Genomic DNA, 21,093 nt, shown 5'->3' on the forward strand with positions numbered 1-21,093 from the left:
AATGCAATCCTGATTAAAATACCAATAGCATACCTCACAGAATTAGAAAAAACAATCCTAAAATTCATTTGGAGCCAGAAGAGACCTAGAATAACAAAAATGGTTCTGGGAAACAAAGGCAAGGCAGGAAGCATCACAATCCCCGACTTGAATTTATACTACAAAGCTACTGTGATAAAAACAGCATGATATAGGCTGCAATTGTTGACACACACACTGTACTGCTGGGCTTCGTTTTGCTATTTATCTATATCCTACCTTATTTCCTTTCTCCTCCTCCTTCTTCTTTTCTTCCTCCTCCTCCTCTTCTTTTCCCTTCTCTTCTCCTCCTCCGCTCATCTTTCTTCCTCTCTTCCAGTCTTTCTCTTTTTTTCCTCATCCTTTCCTCCATCCCTCCTTTCCTCTTTTCCTTAAGAATCCCTTTTTCCAATCATAGATTATGTTATTTTATAACGCTTCCCAGCAGTGGTAGGACAACTTTCTATCAAAATACTAATCTTTTTTGTATATCTCAGTACATATTCTTTTAAAAAATCCCAATTCTCATAAGCTAATGTCAGTGTCATATGAAGTTTAGCTGTCTGATAGGTTACTTAGACACATAGGAGAGTCATATCTGTATCTACAGATTTCATGTCCACAGATGCCATCAACCCTGATCACACAAAACAAGTGTATTTGTGCTAAACATTTTTTCTTATTATTTTCTAGACAATATAGTGTAACTATGTGCACAGCATTTACATTGTATTAGCCACTGTAAGCAATCTAAAGATGCTACTGGAGAATATGCATAGGTGATATGGCAATATTAAGCCATTTTTGAGCAATCCATCAAAAATAACTAGGGATAACTGTGTCTATTCTTTTGCCAGGGGTACCATGACCAATCCATAGAAATTTAACACCTCATGTTGAGAATAAATGCTCCTGGATGGTTGTCACACATTAAAAAAAGTTAGTTTTAAATGTCAACTTTGGGTTCAACTTGGCACAAACTTCTTGTTGATGTGCTCTTATAAGATTTTGGTGGGAATTATAGTCACTGGATTATAAAATGATCTTTTTATAGAGAACCAATGAAAAACTGTTTTGGGTCTCAGTATCAGGATTTTTTAAGCTTCAGTTAGACAAATGATTTGGTTTTATCTTGTAACTCTTACAGAAAAGTATGTGATTATTTCTGTGTGTACTTTTCTAAAACCTTTAGCAAAAGTAATGGACCCTGAAATCTATATGTAATTAACCTTACTCCTTTTGTTATATTTTTTGTTTTACTATTTCTGCTGCTGTTTTTATCATCTTTATTCTTTGCTGAAATTTCCTCACTTGCTAACTTAGTATTTTCCATATATACAGCCTACCCTTATTTAATCTGTCATCAGATTGTGAAGATTTTCACATTGAAATCCCTCTTCAATTACTTAATTTCCAATGAAATCACCTTGGGAAAATTTCAAAATATCTCTCTTTCTAAACTACAAGAGCCAAATTCCCTCTAGGTCCTCTCTAATCCATTCTGTTCTCCACAGACCAATAATCTTCAAAATGAAAATTTAATTGTGTATTTCTACACCATATCGTCTGCCAACATAAAACAAAGCATATGAAAATCATCCAGTTGTAACTGCCTTTGACAAAACCAAGTCCTGAAGGATTACAAGACCAAAGGGAGGACATTTCCATTGTTTCTCCCTGTTACGGGGCTAGAAATGTAAAAGAAACTTTCAGCCTCTTGACAAAAGTGGTTTCTATCCTTCATTCTTTTTCCTTCTGTTGCTCTTCACCATGGGTGAAATACCTGATTGAGAAAAATGAAAAAGAAAACAGTGTGCATATGTTCCACCTTCTGCATACTTTTTCACCTATGAACATCCAGTAAGCACAAGTTTCCCATCATGAGGAATCCAAACATTTTCTATCAGTGCTCTGTTAAAAGTACCACACATTCTGAAACCAAGGTGTTAGCAAGGCTCTAAAAACTGTGGAAGGGAATTCCTGCTTGTTGCTTCCTAGTTTCTGGGGGTCACTGATCTTTCCAGTTCTTGGCTTGCCATGTCTGCCTCTGTTGTCAGGTGGTGTCCTCCCCTGGGTGCTTCTGTGTCTCACATAGGGCGATGTGAGCCAGAAAATCCCAACTAGGCCAGATCCGTTTCCAGAACCCCAACAGAAAATATGTGCTGCTTTAAGGTGCCAAGTTTTTGTTCAATATGCATGTAATATGTACTAATATATTAACATACTTAAATGACTGACTGGATGAATGAGTTGATTGTCAAGCATTAATGGAGTAAAATATCTAATAATCCAAAACAGTGCTACAAATGATTGATTTTTCCAAGTTCAGCTCAATTTGTGTTTCTGCTCATAAGTTCTTACTTTGCTATTATTCTGCTACCTCAGCTCCTGTCCTTTTCACTGTAGGCAACAAGTATGCCCCCTAAGTGAGTAAAAGTCTTGTAGGACACTATTGTTACTACTTTCTTTTTAATTTTTTCCCTTTTCAAAATTAGTATATATTTGCTATACATAACAAATACATTCATCATGGGAATTTGCTGCATATACACATTGTAGCTTAATTCTTTTTATTTCCTTTTCCTCTCCCCTTGATCCTGTGTTCTCCATATCCAGATTCCCTACTGGATCATTCCTGCTTGCTTTAGAGAAAGATTTGTCTTCCTCTTATACATTTACCTTGTAACTGTGCAGATGACCCTATATTTCTTCTTTCTCTAGATTCTAGCACTATTCATTCTTCCATTTAATACCCATAGACAGATACTACTGTATGCTAGGCTATGAATTAGGCACTTCAGTAATAGGGACAAGTATTATAATATGGGAATCAGCCCCAACTCCAGTCACACATCATGTGATAAGAGCTCTAATTCAGACATGTAGTGTATTCCATGATACAACAGAGGAGGTGGACAGTGGGGTGGAATCCCAAGAAAGACTTCACAGGAGTAAGTTTTGAAATATTACAAAATATCAGGCAGGTTAGAGGAAGGAATGCACATTGTGTATGAAAATGTAAGAGGTTTCGGGCTATATCTAGACATTGTAATTACAGGAAGTGATTTCTTCAGTGGAGGATGCTCTGTCCTCTCTCAATACATGGAAAATCCCTTCACATGTATCAGATCAAATATTACCTATTTAGTAAAGTCAGTTATGATTCCTCCACACAGAGTTTGGGCACCTATCAAGCTTGTGTGCATTACTGTTTGAAAGAATTTAATTCATTCTCTTGTAAGTTTTCTGCTAACATCTGCCTTCTGACTGGGAGGTAATTCTAGGAAGAGAGATTTTTTTTTTCCTTCTACACTAAAATAGTGCCTACTCCAATTCCTGGATTAGAGCAGAAGATCAGTAATTGTTTATTGAATGAATGAATTTACAGAGAAGTATGGAATTGAAGTAAATAATCATGAATGTTTTCTGACATATGAGCACAATTGAAAAAAAGCATCATGAGGATTTCATGTTTTCAATAAATATTTCCAAAGTATATTTTAGGAAGCTAAACTGTTAAATCCAAAATTTTTAATCCAAAAATAATTCTCAAGTTTCAAATGTATTTTTATAAAAAAAATAGAGGTTATAACCTTAAAGTTAACAAAATTGGCATAAAGATGGCATAAAGTATATTTACTGTTTTAAAATATACAAGGTATTTAAATCATTTCAATATCCTCTTTTGAGTAAGGAAAATAATACTAGTTTTTAATATTAACAACCAAAATCTAAGTCTAAATCTCATCTTCATGCTTGCTGTAGAGAAAGATTTGTCTTTCTCTTCTAGGTTTAGCTTGCAGCTGTGTAATTTTGTCCCTTATTTCAATTTTGCCTTAGTAGTATAGTACTCAAGTACTTCAAAGATTTTGCCTTCTTCCAACATAGGTAGCTTTTACAATGAAGCTGTATTCTTTTGGAAAATTAGTTATGTTTATGTTTTATGCTGAAAGCTAATTGCCTAGGAAATCAAGAAGAGAACTTAGTAGTTCTCAGTTAAACAGGGATCCTTGGTAATGTGGAAAAGTTATATTCTGATGCAGTGCCCTCTACTTTTAAACTAATTCTGGACTTTTAAGGATTCTTCAGGGATGGACCAAATAAGAACAAGGAGCCATATGTTCAATAAAATAAAACTGAAGTTGAAGAAATAAGCTTTTACACTACAGACAATACTATCTTCTTTATACCCCACTATTTAGAAAAATCAGAAGGGTTATCTAGTTCACTCATTTATTTCTAACCTAGATTTTCTGTAGTGATCTCAGCATAGGATGTACATTTGGATACTACCAGCCATAGAAATTCCTATTATGCAATAAGTACATTTTAGCCCACTATGTAACCATTTTGTAACTGATGCACAATGAAATTTAGTTATCTGTACAAAATTCTAACCAATTAAAAGAGATATATAAAATATTATTACTGGGTGATATACTCTATCCTCTCCCATATCTGTCTTTACTGTTGCCTAAATTTCCCTGTAAGCAATTTTCACTATTTTTATATTGAGCCAAAGATTGGTGTCTTAGCTTTTTACTCATGAATATATGCTTTTTTCAAATGCTGGCTTACTCTCAGTTAAACTAAGTTCCACATTATAATACCTTTGTATTGTATTTACTTGAAAGAGAAAGAGAAAACAATGACTAGGAATTCCTTCAGCTTTTACTCTGGCATTGCACCACCACAGAAACTATTTAATAAAATATCAATTATGTAAATTTTTGAAAATAAATTGCTCTTTAGAAATGTAAATAAGTTCATATGCATCAGAAAATAATTGTCAACAAAAACCAGAAAATCACTATTCAAGAAAATCCAACAAAATGGGAATATACCATTTGTAGTAAAAAAAAGATTTTAGTAAGAAATTGATAGCATATCTTATAAACAATAATCGTCCCCCAAACATTAGGTATAACATGGCAAATTAAATTGAAAAATTTCACTTTTAGGTCCATGATATCCAATAAAGACAAATTTAGATTTTGTAAAGTATACAATGTAAAAATTTTGAAATTTGCTAACTTAATCAGAAAACAGTTTTCAATTAAAAATATTTCCAAAAACAACTATGGAAGGTATTCTTTATGCAGATAGAAAATTTTGAATTCAAATTGCATGTTTTCAATAGGAACTTCAATGAAACTAATTTTCAGGCACTGATTTTTTAAATAATTTTGTAATGACCAGTACAATTGCTTACTTATAGTAGACATAATACTAAAAATGATACTGATATCCTAACAGAAATTTTACTTTCATATATTTTTCAGTTGAAGAATTTCTTTCATGAAGGAATAAAATACAAGGCAATTCAAATAAAATTTATAAGTATCAATTTCTGAGAAACTTCATCCCAAAATCTTGTAATAAAAAATTTTCCTTTTTTTTATGTGGATATATTAGTAATGCTGAATGATGCCTTCTATATGATTTGTACACAGGGTCCAGAGGTGTGCACAAAGATGATTTCACAGCTTCCAATTCTAGTGGGATTGTGACATCTACACTATATACTATAATTACATATATATAGCATATATATATACTATATATTCTATAATTAGTTTAAAAAGTAATAGTAACATATAAATCATAGCAATGATTTATTTTGCACTAATTTATCATTCAGTAACTTAAACAAAAATGTTATTTAATTACGATTGTAATGTGCAAATCTATTTAAAAATAGTGATCACTTCTGCTCTTTCTCTGAAAATATAACCAAAAATGCTTGATAAATCTATAGAATTTATGTGACATATTTTAAAAATCCTTTTTTATATAGGGATTCTTAACACTGTTAGTAGTAGATTATCAAATTTGAAGAACAGTATTTATATTATTACAGAAAACACACAAAGACATGAATTATTTAAATGTAGAGCACTTCTAAAATCAAGAAAATGTATTTTTATGAAGATTGAGAAGACCTTATAAATATATAGTAATGCCTATATCCCTGGAAGTATTTTTTGTACTATATAAAAACATTTTCACTGTATTCTGTATTATGTTAAATTTTCTCAAATTTGTAGTTCATGACCAGTCAAAAAAGTTAATGTAAAAAAGGCTGAAATAGAGTTCTGGAAATTGGAAGATGAAGACTCAGACATTGGACTGAGGTCCCCAGTCACGTGGAACACACGCCGAATCAGCCCGCTGCAGACAGACAGGTCTGTGCACGCCCTACCGAGGTCCTGAGTGGCACGGAAGATGCCTAATCACCCCACTGCAGACAGGCAGCCACCTGATTCCACACTACAAAGACGCAGAGGACACCAGACCACTAGACCAAGGTACTGAGTCCCACTGTTCCCAGCCCAGAGGTAGGGGCTTCTGAGCCGTTGTCCCACTGCTCCTGGTCCAGAGGAAGGGGCTTCCCAGTCACCATCACTCCGGCTGCTACCAGCCCAGAGGAAAGGGCTTTTGGGCCACCTTCTGTCCTGCTGCTCCTGGCCGAGAGGAAGGGGCTTCCGGGCCACCATCCCTCCCACCATTCCCGGCCCAGAGGGAGGGGCTTCTGAGCCACCATCCCACTGCTCCTGGTCCAGAGGAAGGGGTTTCCTGGCCACCATCCCTCCGGCTGCTCCCAGCCCACAGGAAAGGGCTTTTGGGTCACCATCCCTACCGCTGCTCCCGGCCCCTGTCCCACCTCACCCAGCTCAGAGGAGGTAATCCATGCAGGCACTAACAGCCCCCTGACCCAGTCGAAATGAGAAAACACATAAATAAGTCTCAAAACCAGACTTCCAGATCACCTACAGCAATCCCAAAGGGAAATGAGATGGAACACTCTGATACTCAACCACCTGGAACCACTGAACTGGCAACAAAAGGGGATCTGGAAAAAATGAAATCAGAAATAATTTCTCAGATAACAGGAGAAATTGTGCCCCTAGTGCAAGACATGATTAATAAATCTAGACAGGAGCTCAGGAACATGATGGAATCCCAATATAAGAAACAAATGGAATCCATAAAACAGATGCAAATAGACTTCCAGAACATGAAAAACTCCATTGAAAGTCTACACAGCAGAATGAGCCAATGTGAGGACAGAATTTCAGATCTAGAAGATAAGATTGCAATTAGTGACCAGGACGAGAAAAATTGCTTCAAAATTATAAGGGAACATGAGAAATCAATCCAGCAGCTGCTAGATGATGCAAAGAAGAATACCATAAGACTGATTGGGCTCAATGAAGAAACAGGAGAGACTGCAGATGACATAAAAAATCTCTTCACAGAAATAATGGCAGAAAACTTCCCAAGCAGGGGGAAAGAGCTTGACATACAGATAAGTGAGGCATATAGGACTCCAAATAGCCTTGATCAAAAAAAATCTACACATAGGCATATAATTGTTAAGATTCCAGAAACACAACAGAAGAACAAAGTTCTCCAAGCAGTCAGAGAAAAGAAACAAATCACATACAAAGGAAAGCCCATCAGAATCACAGCAGACTTCTCAACACAAACCATCAAGGCAAGAAGAGCTTGGAGGGACATATTCCAAGCCCTAAAAGAAAACAGCCTCCAACCCAGATTGATGTACCCTGCAAAACTATCTTTCAAAATGGATGGAGAAATAAGATATTTTCATGACAAAGAGCACCTTAGGAACTTCGTGAATACCAAACCAGCACTCCAAAGAATTTTACACAATATCCTAGGAACAATCATTGAGGATCACAACCCCAGGAAGCAAAGCAGAATGAACCCATCTGGCATGTCAAGAAATTAAATGTAAAGGAGGAGAACCCAACAAAAAGAAAAAGTCATGGTAATGACAAGTCAATACGTTTCAGTTATAACCATCAATGGTAATGGTCTCAATTCACCAATCAAAAGAAATAGACTGGCAGAATGGGTCAAGAAGCAAAATCCAACAATATGCTGCATACAAGAAACACACTTCATTCAAAAGGAAACTCACAGACTGAAAGTTAAAGGGTGGAAAACAATACTGCATGCGACAGGAACCTGAAAAGTAGCAGGAGTAGCTATCCTCTTTGCGGATCAAGTAGATTTCAAACCATCACTGATTAAGAGAGACGAAGAAGGACACTACATCCTTGTAAAGGGAAGAATCCAAGAGGAAGAGATGACAATCATAAATATCTATGCACCAAACACTAGTGCACCCAACTATATAAAACAAATACTAATGGACATGAAAAGTCATATATGCACTAATACAATTGTAGTGGGGGACCTCAACACCCCACTGTCACAAATACATAGATCAACTAGACAAAAAATAAGTAATGAAATACTAGAACTCAATCGAACTCTTGAACAAATGAACTTAACAGATGTTTACAGAGTCTTCTACCCCACAAAATCAGAATACACATTCTTCTCAGCTACACATGGGTCATTCTCAAAAATAGACCACACACTCACACATAGAACATGTTTAAGGAAGTACAAAGGAATTGAAGTTATCCCCTGTATATTACCAGACCATAGTGCAATGAAATTGGAGATCCATAGCAAAAGAAACTCAAAAAATTTCATGACCACGTGGAAATTGAACAACACACTTCTGAATAACCAATAGGTCACAGAGGAAATTAAAGAAGAAATCCGACAGTTCCTTCAATTAAATGACAATGACAATACAACATATCAGAATCTATGGGACACAATGAAAGCAGTCTTATGAGGGAAATTCACAGCAGTGAATACATATATTAGGAAAACAGAACGAGCCCAATTAAACAACCTGATGCTGAACCTCAAGCTTCTAGAAAAAGAAGAGCAGGACAACCCCAAAGCTTATACAAGGGAAGAAATTATAAAGATCATAGGAGAGGGCTGGGGATTTAGCTCAGTGGTTTTGCCTCCTGCTGCGCAAGCGCAAGGACCTGAGTTCGATCCCCAGTACCAAAAAAAAACACAAAAAAAAAAAGATCAGAGGAGAAGTCAATGCAATGGAGACTAAGAGAATGATACAAAAAATCAATGAAACCAACAGTTGGTTCTTCGAAAGAATCAACAAAATTTACAAAACTTTAGCCAACCTTGTCAGAAAAAGGAAAAAAAAGGCTCAAATCCATGCAATTAGGAATGAAAAGGGTGAAATTACAACAGACCCAGCAGAAATCCAGAGGATCATCAATACCTACTTCCAGAACCTATATGCCAATAAGATGGACAACACAGAAGAAATGGACAGATTCCTAGATACATAGGAATTATCAAACTTGAATGAAGAAGACCTAAAAATTCTGAACAACCCAATATCAACCAATGAAATTGAAAACATAATTAAAAACTTATCAACTAAGAAAAGCCCGGGCCCTGATGGCTTCACTGCTGAATTCTACAAGACATTTAGAGAGGAACTGCTACCACTACTGTTTAAACCCTTCAATGAAATTGAAAGGGAAGCAATACTCCCAAATTTATTCCTGGAAGCAAGCATCACCTTGATCCCCAAAGCAGAGAAAGACCCAATCAAAAAGGAGAACTATAGGCCAATCTCACTAATGAACATAGATGCAAAAATGTTTAATAAGATACTGGCAAATAGAATGCAGAAAATCATCAAGAAGATCATATGCCCTGATCAAGTGGGATTCATCCCAGGGATGCAGGGATGGTTCAATATATGAAAATCAATTAATGTAATACACTATATCAATAGAGCCAAGGACAAAAACCATATGATTATCTCCATAGATGCAGAAAAAGCATTTGACATAATCCAACACACTTTTCTGATAAAAACCCTACAAAAAATTGGAATAGATGGTCTCTACGTCAATCTGATAGAAGCCATCTATGAAAAACCAACAGCCAATATCATACTAAATGGTCAAAAACTGAAGTCCTTCACACTAAAATCAGGAACAAGACAAGGATGTCCACTATCACCACTCTTGTTCAATATAGTTCTGGAAACATTAGCCATGGCAATTAGACAAGAGAAAGAAATAAAAGGAATAAAGATAGGTAATGAAGAAGTCAAATTGTCATTATTTGCAGATGACATGATACTCTATATAGAAGACCCCAAGAACTCCACCAAAAGTCTTCTAGACTTAATAACCAAATTCAGTCAAGTAGCTGCTTAGAAGGTCAACACACAAAAATCAATAGCTTTCCTCTACATCAATGACAGACTCATTGAGAGAGAAATTGGGCAAATAATTCCTTTCACAATAGCATCCAAAAAAATGAAATACCTAGGAATCATCCTAACGAAAGAAATCAAAAACCTCTTCTCTGAAAACTATGGCACTCTGCAAAGAGAGATTGAAGATGATATCAGAAAACGGACAGACATCCCCTGCTCCTGGGTAGGAAGGATTAATATAATGAAAATGGCCATACTTCCTAAACTGCTATATAGATTAAATGCAATTCCAATTGAGATCCCAGCAGCATACTTCATAGACCTCGAGAAAACATTTCAAAAATTCATTTGGAGAAAGAAGAGACCCAGAATAGCAAAAGCAATTCTAGGTAACAGAGACATGGCAGGGGGTATCACAATCCCCAACCTGCAACTATACTACAAAGCTACTGTGATAAAAACAGCATGGTACTGGCAAAGAAACAGACTTGAGGACCAGTGGAACAGATTAGAAGATGCAGAAACAATGCCAGACACACTCAGCCATCTCATCTTCGATAAAGGAGCCAAACACCCTCACTGAAGGAAAGATAGCCTCTTTAATAAATGGTGCTGGAAAAATTGGGCTTCAACTTGCCAAAGATTAAAACTAGACCTGTATCTCTCTCCATTCACTAAACTAAAATCAAAACGGATTAAAGATCTAAATATTACAGTAGAAACTCAGAACCAGTTGGAACAGAGGTTAGGTAGAACCCTTGAAGACATCGGTGTAGGAAAAGATTTTATGAGCAAAACCTCAGTTGCTCGTGAACTAGCACAAATAATCAACAAATGGGGTCTCTTCTTATTAAAAAGCTTCTGCACAGCAAGAGAAACCACCAGCAGTGTGAAGAGACAACCCACAATGTGGGAAAAATTCTTCACCTGCTCTTCCTCAGACAAAGGTCTACTATCTCAAATCTATAAATAACTTAAAAAGATCAGACCTCCCAAATTTAAAGGCCCAATCCAAAAATGGGCAGCTGAAATGAACAGACATTTGACAAAGAAGTAGGAATGGCAAATAAATACATGAAAAAATGTTCAACATTACTGGTCATTCGAGAGATGCAAATGAAAACAATGCTGAGATTCCACTTCACTCCAGAAAGAATGGCTGCTATCATGAAATCAACCAATAACAAATGCTGGTGGGGCTGTGGGAAAAGAGGAACTCTGCTCCACTGCTGGTGGGAGTGTAGACTGGTGCAAGCACTGTGGAAATTAGTATGGAGATACCTCAAAGAACTAGGACTGGAAGTCCCATTTGACCCCACTATTCCACTGCTGGGGATCTTCCCCAAAGAATTAAAAGAATCATACCACAGTGACATGTGTGTACCCATGTTCATAGCAGCACAGTTTGTAATAGCTAAAACTTGGAAACAGCTCAAATGCCCATCAACTGGAGACTGGATCAAGAAAATGCGGGGTTTTTTTATAAAATGGAGTACTACTCAGCCATAAAAAATGAGAAATGAGAGACATTTATAGCTGAGTGGATGCACATTGAGGTAATACTCTTAAGTGAAATAAATAGGACACAGATGTGTAAATACCGAATAGTTTCTCTGGTGTGAGAAACTGAAAGTGTAAATAAGGACTAAATGTATAATAGGTAATGTGAAATAGGAAGAAAATGGGCAAAGGGGAAGGAAGTGGGAGGGCTAGGGGAAAGGATAGAAGGGAAGGGGATTAATATGAGAAAATGGAAAAATAGGAACAAAATCTTTGTAAATAGGGAAGAATGGAGTGGTTGAAGGGAGGGCTGGGCAAGGGTGAAAAATAAGAACCAAGAGAGACTATGTAAAGGTGCAAATTTCCAATGATGAATATCATTATATTGTATACCTAAAATGTACCAATGATTAGAATGAATAATCAATAATGTAAAATAGGAAGAAAAGGTCCAAAGGGGTAGGAGTACTGGGAGGGGCAGGGGAAAGGAAAAAAAAGGGAAAGGAAAAAATGATGAGAAATGGAAAAAATGGAAATAAAGTCTTTGTAAATAGGGAAGGGTGGAGGGCATGAAGGGAGGGCTAGGAATGGGGAAAAAATAAGAACCAAGATGAATTATATAAAGGTACAATTCCCAATGAGAAATGTAATTTTGTTGTATACCTACAATGTACCAATAAAAGAATTTAATCCAAAAAAAAAAAAAGACTCAGACATTGGATAGATTGTATCCATGATAGGAAAAATGACTTAATGTATTCAACTGTAAACAAAAATGACTAAAGAAGCTTAGACACAGGGATTTACTATTTTTCATAACAAAAAATATGGAAGAAGAGCTGTTAAAACATTAAGTGATGCAAAAATTTTTGTCAAGAAACCAGGTCCTTCCTGTCTTTTCATGTTGCATACCTTATTGATTTTTCTCACCAGCTGGCCCTTCATCTTTCCAAAATGTCTTATATAATTCCAAACACCACCTCATTACAATGTCCAAAGCTAGAAAGAAATTGACCTTACTGTATTGCTCTCCAGTAGGCCTCTTGTCATATCTCCTTATCCAGAACATGTGACATACTTTGATTAGTGATTTATCAATAGAAATGAGACAACCGTGATTGGCTGGATTAATCAGGGTAAGGGTGAGGAAGACTACCTTTTTGGAGGTCACAGCACATTAAGAAAGAAGCAGTGGAAGAATAGAAGGTGTTTAAAAATATCCTTTACAATTTGTAAAGAATTCTGAATGCAAACACTTAATTCTTTAGAGATGATATAATGCATTTGACATCAAGTTGACATTATAGAACATACCCTACCCAATCCACACATAAAAATTCTGAATTTTCTCTATAAAACAGATGTGAAGAGACATGAATTGAACTTTAAGAATTATTATGGAAATATTTAATTAAGCCCAGAATGTCAACTAGACAATACAAGTAAACAAAGAGAAAAGAGGTTGAAGGATATCTGCTACAAATTGAAAAGACCACAAGAATGCTGGAATTGGGAAACAACCATAAAAATCAATAATGCATTTTTTAAATCCGAGGCTCATAATAGTCCTATGTAAAAAAAAAAAATTATTGCTTCCCCTTTCAGAATAAGAGCTTGTATTGTGCTATTTAATTGTGAAACTCTAAGGAGCTAAGGATTTTTAGGATTTTTCTCTTTCTTTTTTCTATTGCCATGCTGATGATTATTATAACCTCGAATGTAGCCAAGTTGTGATTGGATATTATTCCATGAATTTGGAAAAGGACACTCAAAACGTCTTTTAACGTTGCTTTTTCTCTTGATATTTCTGAAGATATGTCCTTTGTTTGGCTTACAGTATTTCTTTTTCAAGCTTTACTTTAGTAATTTCAATGAAAAAATCTATTTTTTGTTTTAGTTGATTAAACTAGAAAAAAAGCATACTTTCTGTTTATTGTGCTATATCAAAGTTATGTTCTCTCAAGTGTAATTTCCCACTGGACAAAAAATAATTTTTATTCATTATTTTATTCCCAAAATCTATTTTAGTAGATACTAAATATATTTTAATTAAAGTGAGCTACGAAAAATGTCAGCTCACCATTTTCTGGAAGTAGCTATTCTGAAGTCCCATTGGGGATTTGTTTGGCCAATTCCACCCTATTATAGTGAAAGCAAATAGCACATAGTCTAATATCCTTCCAGTTCACACTTAGAAAATCCTCTTAAATGTCTGGGAAAATAGCAGAGATGTGTTTTCAAATATTCTTTATTGACTGAGTGAATAGACTATGGTAGTGTTATCAATTGCTACCTTGGTTCTACTCAATTCAAAAGCCATTTTTGGATCTGTCATCAAGCATCTATTTCACTTAAACATCAGACTTTCACACAACTGAGAAAGAGAGAAATTCTAGACTTTCATTGATTTGTAGTAGTGGGCTGCAATTTAAAATGAGCTGTCAGAAAAGCGAAAATCACTTCAGTACTACTTTTGCCTGCATGGGGAGGTTTCCTGTAGGTATTTGAAGGAGTGCAGCATATCAGATCATTCCTGTGGGTACATACCTAAGTGCTCAAACTCTAAATGCTCTCCTTTGTGTTACTGATAAAAATGTCTGACCTAACCTGTGCACTTTACAGAATTAGTGAACTTCAAAAAGATAGGCCTATCTTTATCTTATAAATCCCAATAAAATGCTAAATTTTTACACTCACCAGCATCAAAGAGAGAGCAAATGATCTTTTTCAAATGCTTTTTAGAATGTTTTTCTCAATTGCCCTAGAGAAGTAGTGGAATGAAGTAAACACTTCAAAATCATTTCATGTCTACATAACAAGTCAGTTAACTTTTCAAAATTCCCACCCCTTTGACCTCCCATATTTATTAAATTTGAAAATGCTGACCAACTTCACCAGTTAACATTGTAACTTGGCTTCCTGCCTCCAGTTTCTCCTGTAAGTGAAATATTTCTCAAAATCAGTTTTGTGTTTTGTCAATTTTATTAACTATTTTTATATTCTATAAATATTTATTATTATATTGAGCCTCTTTGAGCCTCTAGACAAGAGCTAGAACAAATGAATGAATAAATAAATAAGCATTATTCATCCCTATTTGTTGTTACGTTAAAGAAAAAAATAAGTAAACAAGTACCAAAATTGTTAATAGTTCATATGCATATGTATGTCATTTAAAGCAAAGAGGTTAAAGGGAGGAAAACATAATGATTCTTACATTAATGTGTTAAAGGTGTTGGGAAAACTATCATAAAAAACAAAAAGGAAGAACTGAATTTTGAGCAATGGTCAACATGTGACTGAAGAGATTGTTCAAGGGAAAGTATCTAAACTAGTTTGAGAAACTCTAAAAAACGTGGAATACTATGCACAAACTAAATAATTTGATGTGAATCCTGCCTATGAGTTTAGATTTAAATTGATACAATGAAACATTAAACAAAGAATAAAGAATTTATGATCCAATTTGTGCTTTAGAAAAAAAATCACTATTGTCAGATTGTGTATGTGCCGAAACAGGGAAGAATTACATAAAAATGGGTCCTGAGAAATCAGGTGAGAGTTACTAGCAATAGTATACAAAATACTGGCAATAGCAAATGAGCCAAATACATTCTCCTGCTATTGAAGTGCAAAAATCTAGCCCTAAATTTTTATTTTAATGTTACACCTCATAGTTCTCCAGGTCAAAACCTCTTTAGTTTATTTTTTTCCCCTTGCCAAATGCAGTCACCTATATTTCTCTTACCTGTCAATATTTTAATTTACCTGCATCAAAAATGGACTGCAAGGAGTTTGTGTACTTCAAGGAGTTAATAAAAGGTGTTAACCATCTTAAGGAAGGTGGGTAAAGAAAAAAAAGTAAGGTATAAGTTACTCCTCGCTGAGTAACTGGTCATTACAAGATTAAGAGAAAGTAGGAGGAGAAAAAGATCATAGAAAAGGTAAAAATTAATCTGAGTCTGAATTCTTGAGTAAGATCTCAACATACAACACTGGGCAAGGGCAATTGCTTATAGCAGGGAGACCAATAAGCAGAGATTCATGAATAGGGAATAAAATTATCTCAGGTTTCTGCAATATAGGTAAAGGAGAGAAAATAAATTTGGAAAGATGGGCTGCCTGTTTTCCATTGCTTTACTGGAGTACCTGAGATGGAGTCATTTGTAAAGGAAAGACATTCATTAAACTCAGGCTGGGAGGCAGAAATGTTCAAGATCAGAGAGCTGCATCTTCTCAGCTTCTGGTGAGGGCCATGTGTTGCTCCATTCTTAGTGGAAAAGCAGAAGAGGAAGTGGATATGCATGGAAGAGAAAAAGGGGAGAGAAAGGACAAAGGAACTGACCTGCTTTACAGCAACCCACTCTCATAAGAACTAATAGATTTCCACAAGAACCAACCCAATATCTTGAGAAAGACATTAATCCCTCATTAATCCCAAAAGCATTTCACTGGCAATTAAATTTTAGCATAAATTATGGTGGGACAAACCACATCTGAATCTTTACTATTAGTCTAAAGGATGAGTGTTTATGAAACTGCTGGTGTTAAACCTAAAGCTCTGAATGGCCAAAAACCTGGAGCTGTGGTGTGCAGGACAGGAGAACATGTATGTCCTAGCTCCAGAAGAAACAGTGAGCTGTCCCTTCCCGGCTGTTTTGGTTTAGGCTCATTGGTCTCATTGATGAAGGTATATCATCTTTACTGTGTACTGATTCAAACGCTAATCTCCTGCAGAAGCATTCTCATAGACTCATGAGGAAATAAAGTTCTGTAAGCTACCTGGGTGTTCCTTAACTTGGACAAGTTGACACATAAAATTAGACATCACAGCCAGGTCTGCCCTTTCCTCTTTAGCATGAACCTTTCCCAAAGGACCATCCTTACAAGCATAAGCAGTCAATCTATAAACCACTCACTTGTAGCAGTGCCTATGGCTTTAACACAAGTCCAGTGTCTCTGAAACTACTTGTGAAAAGCAATTTCAGAATATTAGGGTCGCATTTAAACAATGGTATACTGCTTAAAGGGGTTTGTATTTCCCTATTATATCATCTATTTCATCACAAAGAAATCCTAGTCAAATATCACTCGGTTTGTGAATGTAGAAGTGACAATATCTGTTACTCATTTATATTTTTTCAGTTTGACTTTAAATTTTTCTTGTGAGACTATTATAGCTGGGTAAAGGAAAAATATTACTTCTTAAACCATAACATAAATTTTAACCTTATTTGCCTTGTCTTTCCAGTCTTAAAATGATTTTCCTCACTGATATGTATCTATATTAATATTATTGTTAGTAATAATCGTATCAAGCACTTGTGAAATTTATATGCAGATCAAGGTCTTCCATTTTATTACCTCATCTAATATTCCCAGCAATATTTACAGATATGTAAATTCATTCCCTAAACCCATCCAATAGCAAATAGAAGGGCTGTTTTTGAACTCAGAGCTGTCTGATTCCAGAGCTTAAGGTTCAAACACTGAGTCCCAACCTATGTTACCACTTCCCATGAAGCTGCATGGCCTCTATTTCACCAAGGAAAGTGCTTTTTGATTTCTCATATTATTTTGGAAGTGGTGTTTGGAGGTGGTGAGGCCCTACTTCCTAGTTCATAGATGGCTGTCTTTCACGTGTGCACTGTGAAGGCGGATCTCTGGGGACTCCTTTATAAAAGCACTAATATCATTCTTCAGAGTTCCACCCTCACAACATAAGCACCTCCTAAAGGCCTTGTCTCCTAATGAAGGGGCCAGAACAAACATTCAGCTTCACCAACAGAATAAAATTTTTTAAAAGAGCATGCAGACGTCCACATGATGGTGTGTTTCCTCTTTTTTCTTTCACCTTTTTTGTTTTACAAGAAATTATTTAAGAATTGGATATGGGGAATGTTATTTTACTTTTGGTTATAATGAACATCACTACTTAGCTTTTTTCATTAGCACTTTTGAATAAACAACTCTGCCATGTCTGAAGGTGTTTTTCACATCGTGTGGAAATATTCTTGTTGAGAAACTGCCTTTTCTGATGGTTTGTATCATATGACTGAACCAGAATCTACAGGAAAAAGAAAATGCCCTCTGTGTTTCAGTTTTTCCTATTGTTTAGTTTAAGCAGTTACCATCTTTATTTTGATAAAATTCTTCTTACATTACATGTTAGTCCTGAACTATATATATTTGGAAAATACACACTAGTTTGATGCTTTCAAAACAACTTTGAAAAAATCTCTTTCATCTGGTTTTTTTCCTGGTGTGGATTGATATATGTCCCACCTTTCATGTATTAAAATTTTAATCCCCAAAGTGATGGTATTAGGAGATAAGGCCTTTAGGAGGTTGTTCTGTTGAGAGAGTGGAGTTCTGATGAATGACATTAGTGCTTTTACAAAAGATTCCCCAGAGACCCGCCTTTACAGTGCACAGGTGAACATGAAGGTACAGCAGAAAGACAGCCAGCTATGAACTAGGAAGTAGGCCCTCATCAGACACTGAATCTGCTGCTGCTTGGAGATGGGACTCCCAGATGGCATAAGCATGAGAGATAACTTCTGTTGTTTATAAGCCACCCAGTTTATAATATTTTGTTGTAGCATCTCAAACAGAGAAAGACACTCCTCCATTGCTTATATTATTTCACCGTTTGCCATTATTCTGCTTTGGAATTATTCTGCTTTTGTTTATCTTCAGGATGCAATTTTGTTGTTTATATTAAGTTTACCTTATTTTCTAAAAAATGTACTTATAAAATACTTACATAAAAATAATTATTGTTTGTTCTAATCAAAATATAACTAAAATCTATAATCTTAGTGATATTGGTACTATGTAACACTTGGGATGGCATTCATTCTTGGAAAAAAAACTGCCTTCTGGAAAGTTATATTCTTGAAGAAAGTAAACAATGGGTACTTAGAAAACTGATGTTTGTAAAATTTTACTAAATGACTACATTGAATTTCAGATTTCCACGCAACTTATGGACTTGAGTTCATAGAATGCTTTTTCATATGAAAAAATAAATTCTGCTAGGGTGTGCAAGGTCACTCAATGGCAAATGGTTGAAAGGGAACAAAAACACTTACTAGTCTAGCATTCTTCCTATAATGTGTAATACTGCCTAGAGGAGTTCTAATCTAATCATCGTATTTTCAAGTGCAGTATTTCACATTAAAGCGAAAGTTAAATTTGACATTGAGATTTCCAAGGTCCAGGTCAAAACACTCACTAGCCACTTGACTTTGTAGGTATTTCTGCTCTGCCTGTAAATAGCTAAGTTACATTTTGCAAGATTTTCTACATAACTTTTCCTCATTTTTCTACTCTGTGACTATAAAGTAAACTCTACAATGGCATCCTGTTATAAAAAGAATCAGGTCTATGGGTAATAAGCCAACCCTGTTATATGTTAGATTGCCTCCTAAGTCAAACTTTAATGTGTCACTCATATAGATCTTTTCCTTTATATTTTTACCATCCTTGCCTTAGATGCGGCTCTTTGAACATTTTTCAAAATTATCTTCCTGATTTTGCTTCTCATATATTCCTCTACATGTTCTGTTTCCACTGGTTGTTAAATTCATGTCATTACGAGTCAATAATATATTTTAAAAACTGTGAGAGAAATGTTAAAGGTTATAGAGTTTATGCTTTAATTAATAATAACTTCTAAAACTAATTATATCTATTATCATTTCATGTCAATAACTAAGAATCAATAACAAATATTAGAAAGTAACACACACACAAAGTGAGTCCTAAATCTTTCTTGACTTTTGTAAATTTTTTTTTACCTTCCTTTAGAACTGAAAAAGTCCTAAGCAACTGAACATATGACCTTATCAATTACACATACTACAAATCAAATCCAACCGCCACAAAACTTGAAGTTTTTTTTTCCGATTTGTTGCTAAATTCCTTGAAATGTAGACTATTAGTAAAATTTAAAAACCTTTTTACCAGAAATTTTCGGTACAATATTACTTTTTCAAGGAAGTTTTGCCTAAAATACTTGAAAATGATTTTAGAAAAAAATGTGTTAATATGGTACTTGAAAAGGGTTCCTCATGAAAATGATATATTAATTCAGATTACTGCTATAACACACTGCTTTAAAGTACCTGACTTTATCTGGAAAGTGATAAGTGATGCTTGAATTAATGTGAAATCAAATTTTTAAAACAAGTACTATTCTAGACTCCTTCCCAGTTATCTAAGAGACTTATGTGTATTTGAATAGTACTTACTATGTACAAATTACATCAAAATGCCAGTAGTCTGTAATCATCTTATAAGTGAATACTTTGTATGAAATTCTGGTAATAATTCCTAAAATGATCTTTTTTCATTTTAGCATTATTTTTTTAATTAATCAAAAGTTGAGAAATAAGCTTGAATATAGTCACTAATCCAAAAAAGTTCATCAGTGGGTTGTTTGTGCATTCATTAGAAACAGTAATCATTTGGGGGCAATCAACCCTTAATTTGTATTTACTAAAAACATAGCAACTGAAAATCTTTAACACATTGACATAAACCCCAAAAATGCCATTTGTAAAAAATTATGACAAGACTGCATGCTCAAGTTATAACTTACCTTCTCAAAGGCTCATCTTAACTCCTAGAAGTACTAATATTTATAAATTAATCTCTTAAATAGGTCTACTTCTAGAAATTTATTGTAGTTAGTAGGATTTGTGTGAATTATTACCTAATTTATACCTATTTACTTGACTGGAGTTTAATCAGCTAAGATATAATTGATAAATAACAAAAATATACATGTGTAATATGTAAAACATTTTGATATAATATGTACATTAATTAAGCTAAAATGGCCATTGACTGACATAATTATCATGTTTCCATTTTGAGAACATTTAAGATCTACTTTCTTAACAATTTTAAAGTATGTAATTCAATATTATTAACTATAGTCACCACGCAATACAATAGATCTTTACAACTAATTTTCCTAACTGCAACTTTGGACAATTCAGTCAATGTTTTTCCATGGAAGCAAGAAGAATGTTTTATTAAGAGAATTTTTCAAGATTTGAATACTTTTGACATTTTCTCAGAAGAGATTAAGGTGTATTTGTATTTTGAAATCAAAATTAAATTTATGATTTTGCAAAATGAAACTAATTCCTACCTGAGAGCCCAGTGTCATGCTACCTTCACCCAGCAAACATATTTGAAAGTCCAATTGCTTATTAACATGAACCTACCTTTAAGCAGCAATCTGCTTTGGAGATGTGAGGCCAGGCTGGGCTCTTCCATGGAAGTGGCTGGGAATATCAGGACCCATGAGTAGTATGCTTGGTGATGGGGGGAGGTTTCTGGTAATTAGGTCATCCATCCCTGCTCATAAGACATCAATCAAATGAAATGCTTTCTAAATGTGCAAAGTCAGTATCATTTCTTTCTGAGTCATTATGCTTCACTTCAAAGTATTTTAGAGAGGCTGT

Source organism: Heterocephalus glaber, unplaced genomic scaffold (assembly GCF_053883595.1).
Source record: "Heterocephalus glaber isolate CG9 unplaced genomic scaffold, H.glaber_assembly_v1.0 deba00000901, whole genome shotgun sequence".
Lineage (NCBI taxonomy): Eukaryota > Metazoa > Chordata > Mammalia > Rodentia > Bathyergidae > Heterocephalus > Heterocephalus glaber.